Here is a 6,885-nt window from a genome sequence, read left to right as displayed (position 1 = left end):
CCACACCCTCCCTCCTCCCCTCATTTTAACACCTAAATTTAGAATGTTGAGAGTTTACAAGGCTTCTCTCACTTCATATTTGTGTGAGTTATTCCCTTCTCCTGCATGTGCTTCTCTTTATTCGCCTTTTCATCATTCTATTTACGGTTCTGTTTATCAATTATCCTTGTGTTTGCGGTTTCGTTCACTTCTCTTTCTTATGTGTGGTTCTATTTATCTTTCTAATCCTTTTGCATGCGGTTCTATTTTATTCTCTATTCGTTTTATTCATGGTTCTATCTATTCATCTTTAATTTTTCTGTACGTGGTTCTATTAATCTATCTGTGTTTCTTTAAGAGCGGTTAGGTTTGTAATCCTTCGTCATTTGGTTCTATTCATCTCTAATACTTCCTCTGTGGTTCTGTCCTTCTTTCTATTCCTTTCATACGCGGTTCTATATATATCTCTCTCTTCCACATTCACGGTTCTATCCACCTCTCTAATTCTTCTATATACATCCACATACGAGTACATCCACTTCTCATTTTTCCACATTCAAGGTTCTGTTAATATAATTCCACATACACGTATCCACCTTTCTTATCTTTACCTCACTCGGCTCATCCACTCAGATCCTTCCACATATAATCCTAATCCACTCCTCATTTCACATTAACGATTCGATTTACCCACCTCTCATCCTTTCAAACCCATCTTTCCTTTCTCCATCCACACTCCTCCTCCTCCACCTCCTCCACTTCACTGTTTTGGCACATCACATACTCCACTTGAGGCCAACACGCGTCCACTTTTCACCCTGATATGCTCCACACGTGCTAAAGCTCCACTCTTGTTTATTCCTGACTCCATACACAATCCACGTGTTAGTCTACCTGTTAATGTTTCTTTTTTTCTTTTTGTTGTGATCAGTCTTTATGGTTCCACGGTAAAATTGAAGCTTTATTTAATTTTCTTCACGTATCTTCTTCTTCTGTCTGTTTATGATCTTTGTTGTTAAACGGTTTCCTCTCTCGCCAAGACTCTTTTCATTGCCACAGAGATAATTAGCTGGGTTTTAAAGTGTTTCTCTGGTTGATAATGTAGAGAGTTCTTTAATCTGTCACCAGGAACGCAAAAACACCGTTAAAAACGAGTGAAACTTAATCTAGAGCCTTTTGAATGTAACGGAGGCGCTGCGCAGTGTTTCGAAGCTGTCTCAGTAAACTTTATCTCATCTTAATCTAAATATCTGTCCGTCGTACCTTCATGTCAAATAGTTACACATTGTTTGTTTGTTTGTTTGTTTGTTTCTATTATACTACTTATTCCATGTCTACTTGTAACGTCACAATTCCTATCTTATTTCTCATCATCGTAATCATCTTCCTGAATATTTAAAGCACTTTCTTACCCACCATTCACTATCACGATTCACAGTCTCCTCCTCAATCTCACCTACATGTTCGAGGCATCACCATTATCACCGTCACCACAGCCACCAGTATTCAAATATTAAACACATCATTATTATCATCATTCTGACTCTCACAATCTTTCTCCACCTCGTCACCGCAGCCAACACAACCCAGATATAAAAAATATCATTATCATTATCATCATCATTCTGTCCCTCACGATCTTCATCATCACTACTATCACCACTAACCTACATATTACAAGTATTTTCATCATCGCTACCACCAATATTCTGACTACAATTCTTATCCTCCTCTTACTCCTTCTCATCACCATCCTCATTATCATTACCACCACTAACCTACATATTACAGAAATTATCACTATCACTATCACCATTCCTCATCACCTCACCCATCACCTGCAAAGTTGGGACAGGTATGGCAGGAATCAGGGACAGCTGGTGACCGCAGGGAGCCAAGAGAGTCACCCTCCGGACACACAGATTGCATTATCTCAGGCCAAGGGAACTGACATGCCAAGACTAAATACTCGTCCTGTTTTCCTTATAATAACTATCCATGTACAATAGTCTCTTGCTATTTTCTATTGCTATTTTTACGCTAACTGCTCTTCTTTTCTTAACTGCATGTCTCCCCTCCTCCCACGGCCTCGCTACACAAAACTGTTTGCTTTCACCCCTGTTCCCTCCACCTCCCTCATGCAAGAGTTATCTAGTAATTTCAATCATTCATTATTTTTTTGTGGTAAATTCTAGAACTCCCTGCTTGGTTCTCTCATCCCCTATTCTGTCCATCTCCTTAATGCAAGACTTAACCGGTGTTCTCAATCTTTCTGCTTTCTCATTCCTGTTATGTCCACCTCCCTAATGCAAGCGTCACCCAGTATTCTCAGTCATTCATCCCTTTTTCTGGTAAACTCTGAAACTATTTATTGCCTGCTTCTGTATTTCCGCCTTCCTTTGCCTTCACCTCTTTCAATCCTTCAGTTCTGGATGATTCTTTTCACCATTCTTTAGAGACTTGCACTTCAAAGGTCTTTTTTTTACGGTCTTTTTGTTGCCCTATGCCAGTACCCCTCTTACATAAGAAAAGAAGGAAAAAAAAACATTTACCTTGTGTTGCGCCAGGATACTAGAGTTCCCGCTGGTTAGAAAACGTGCATCGAAGCAAGAAGGGCACAGCTTTGGAAAATGTTCAAGTGTCAGATGCATGCTCGTGGGCACACACACACACACACACACACACACACACACACACACACAAGGATATTGCGAAAGACCAGCCACTTGACCTACACAAAGCAACTCCTGAACACATAAAACTTAGCATCTGTCATCATTATCTATAAATTAATAAGAACCTAATAACAGAAGGGAAGGTGCAAGGAGCCATCAGTCCTACACGTGGCAGTCCTTTCATAAAACACCTATATGTTTCTACCTATCATCCCTATCCATAAATTTGTCTAATATTCTTTTAACCCTTTGACTGCCACTTGGTACACCTTTCCCTAGTCACCAATCACTCTGACACACCTTTACTTGTTCTACAGCCACATCCAATCTTTGAACTGAGAAGAAATTACAAATTATATTCTTTTTCGTTGCTAGTTTTCTTGTAGATGCTTATAAAGACTTAACGCATTGCTTCTGTTGCTGCCGATTGTCTTGTGTCGCAATGAAAGGGTTAAATGACTCTATTTAACACGTTCTTGCTAAGTTTGTTCCGCTCATTTACATTGATATTATGTGAACCAGTCTCTCTCTCTCTCTCTCTCTCTCTCTCTCTCTCTCTCTCTCTCTCTCTCTCTCTCTCTCTCTCTCTCTCTCTCACACACACACACACAATCACAAGTTGCCACAGGGGAAGGCTACACACTCCCAGCAACTCGGGGCTCCTCTACACCTGGGTTTCCCCACAATCAAGTTCACGCAGCGTGCCAGACAACTCTCGTCGCACAGCCTTCCTGCCCACCACCTCCCAAGACGGTCAGGAGCCGAGCGTCGCAGGCCCGCATTCTGAAGCGCTCTGCTCTCACCCCATATTCTGAAAGACATCTGCGCCGCACCTCCACTACTTCAAAAGGCTCTAGTTGAAGTTACACTGGCTTTTAACGGTGTTTCTATGATTCTCCTGCCAGATTAACAAGATTTTTACATAATTACCAGGAGAAACACTCTTGAGAACCTGGCTATTCATCTTTGTGGCCTTGGAAAACAGCAGTGGTGACCTGGTGCAGCGTTACTGAATACTAACCTCACCTCGACTATCTTCAAAAGCCACAGAGATGGATAGCCAGGTTCTCATGAGTGTTTCTCTTGTTAGTATTATATAAATCTTGTTAATCTGTTGCTAAAACCGTAAAAACACTCTTAGGAATGTGTAACTCCATCTACAGCCCTTGGAATGTTGTGGAAGCGTGTTGCGGAAGTGTTTCAGTTAGGTACAAAACTGCACTGCTCGAATAGCTTATCCGAACCTCCAATGCTTTCTACCGGCCTGTGTTTCCATTTTCCACGCACTACATCCCCTATCTTCTATTTTTTTCAAGAGGGAGGTTTCAAGACATTTATTCTTTATTATTTTTCTATTCTGCAATATCTTCAGGAATTTGCACCCAAGTGGCCCTTTTGCCCCTAAAATTTTTGTTGCCCTTGGCCAGTGACATTCTTACGAAAAAAAATTTAACTTTATTACTCAATTAACTTGTAAACTTGTATTGCTTGAGACGCTTCAAGACAAGGAAGGAACCAGGAACCGTATTCTCAAATATCTAAATTCTTTTCTTTTACGTCTACTAATCTTAAGTCTTTAGTGGATTACAAGGTTTTTAAGAGTGGCTTATTTACCTACTTATTCATCTAACACGGATTCTAAGAGGCGCCTTAAGACAAGATCAGATGAACCAGGAACTAAATTATCAAACATTTCAACGTCTCGTCTCCACTGCTTCCAATAAGCTCTAGTGGAAGTTAAGGTTTTCAAGACTTTTTTTGTATGACTGGGTGTTTAACAAGAGTTTTACGATAAGGAATGAGAGACATGGCAGAGGAAGGAGAAGAGGAAGGCAGACCGAAATAGCTATGGGAGGGAATGAGGGAGTGGAGGAGGGAAAGTTTAAGAGAGAAATGTACGTATGAGGCGCCTCGGGAAAAGAAATTAATTATGAGAGGCAAGAAAGAAAAAAAAAGAGGAATGTAAAGGAAAACGTCGAGGAAGAGAAGGAAAGATGAAGTGCCAATGGAAAAGAAGTGAATTATGGAACAAAAAAAAAAGGAAAGAAAGAAAGAGGAATGAAAAAGGAAGAGTAATTTGAAAGGGAATGATGGGAAACGTGAAATGAATGGCGGAGTGTAGGAAGCATGATGAAGGAGAGGAATGAGGTGAGTAAAAAGTGAAAAATTAAAAGAAAGCGTGAAATGGGTCAGGAAAGGAAACAGGAAGTTATATAGGATGTATAGTCAGTAACCCAAATGCTTCTTATCTTTTCCCCATCCATGTCTCACTTCCCCAACAAACACACACACACACACACACACACACACACACACACACACACACACAGCCTACACACACTCACAGCTTCTTCTACGCCATCTATTTTCTGCCCTTTACGGAAGTGCTTCATAACCTTGGCACCACCATCACCACTACCACCACCACCACACTACAGCACTGCATCATCACTACCACTAACTTCCACTGTGCATACCACCATCCAACTCCCTCCTTCCACTATTATTGTTACTGCTGTCACCACTACGAAGATAAAAAAATCACCATTAACTTGCATCTGAGTTGAACCTGACCGCAATCATCTACCATAACTACAACTATTAATACAACACTCTTATACTACTACCACCATCATCACTACCACTTATATTAACCGCGCATCACCTCACCACTAGCAATCATAGCCCCAATCACCACACCACACAAGCACACCATAATCCCACCACCACAATCACAACCAGCACCCTAAAACCAAACACACCTATCCTCACACACCACACCTCCACCACACCCTCGCTGCCACAACTCAAAGGGCGCGGGGTTGGATTGGAGCGGCGCCAGGTCTATTTTAGTGGCCCTGGGTGACCCGCTTTCCCCTCGAGATGCGGGTTGGTGACTGCAATTTCGGATCTTCCTAATGTGGTTCATTTTGTGCCTCCGTCATTTAATCGTGATAGGAATAGCGAGGAGAGTCGGTGAAATATTGGGAATCTGTATGATGTTATTGTTGTGTATGAATGGAATCACTAAAAAAAGGGAAAATAAAGTAGAGAATATCAGGATAATATGAAGTGTGGATGAAAAGTTAAGGGGAGACTATAAGGTTTGAAGGAAAAAGGGAAGGCAATGTGAACTCTGCCTGAAAAGGGAGGAAATATGGCGTTTGAATGAAAAGAAAGGGAGGAAAATGTGAAGTTTGAATTAAAAGGATGGGGAAAAAAAATATGAGGGAAGAGAAAAAATAAAGACTAAAAATATAAAGAGATAAATTATGAAGTTGAATGAAAAGGAAGGGAAGAATTGTGCGATTTGAATAAAAGGAAGGGAGGAAAATGTGAAAATATGGACTGAAAAGCGAGAAAGTATGTAGTTTAAATTAAAAGGAAGAAAGGAAATATGAAGCTTGAATGAAAGGGAGAAAATATAAAGAAAGCTCATTTTATTTCTTATTTGTTCCAGTTTTTTCAGCATTTTTATTGTTTAAGCTTTTATAATTAAAGTTAAGATAAAAAAAAAGAAGACTAAATTGAAAAGATGAGTATTATCCGAAAGAAAAAGAAAAAGACCAAAGAAAAAAAAAGTAAAAGAGAGAGAGCTTAGTAGCACAGGGAAGGAAGAAAAATGAGATAGAGAGGAAGTTGAAGTAAAGTGATGATGACAACGTAGTGAAGAAAAAATTAAAGTTTGAGCGTGTAAACAATATTAAGTCTGAAGGGAAGGAAAGGGTTAGAGGAGAAGTGAAAGTATGAATATCGCAGGGAATGAAAAAAGATGGTGGGAAAGGAAAGGGAAGGGAAATGATGATATGGGGATAAAACACACTCGGGATGGAGAAAAATAAATAAAAGGGAGATAGAAAGAATGGTATCAGGATAATGTAAACACGCCGAATTAAATGATATGGGAATGAAAGAAAGAAGACATAGAGAAATACAGTGAAAATGTGCAAATGTCTTAATCAGTTTCAAAGGCAAACACACAAAAAGGAGAGAAAAAAAAAGTAAAATAAAATAAGAAATGGTGAATAAATAAATAGATAAAATAGACAAATATATAAATCATCTGTTCTTGTATATTCATGCAAGAGGAAGCAGTAAAATCAAAGAAGAGGTCGATCGGAAAAATTAAATAAATAAATAAATAAAAAAAGACAAAAAAAAAAAAATTCGAAAAAACAAAATAAACAAATAAAAACACAATTATCATACACCAAACCAAAAATATCGTACA

Source organism: Scylla paramamosain, chromosome 45, assembly GCF_035594125.1.
Source record: "Scylla paramamosain isolate STU-SP2022 chromosome 45, ASM3559412v1, whole genome shotgun sequence".
NCBI lineage: Eukaryota > Metazoa > Arthropoda > Malacostraca > Decapoda > Portunidae > Scylla > Scylla paramamosain.
Note: the sequence above shows the minus strand (reverse complement) of the source record.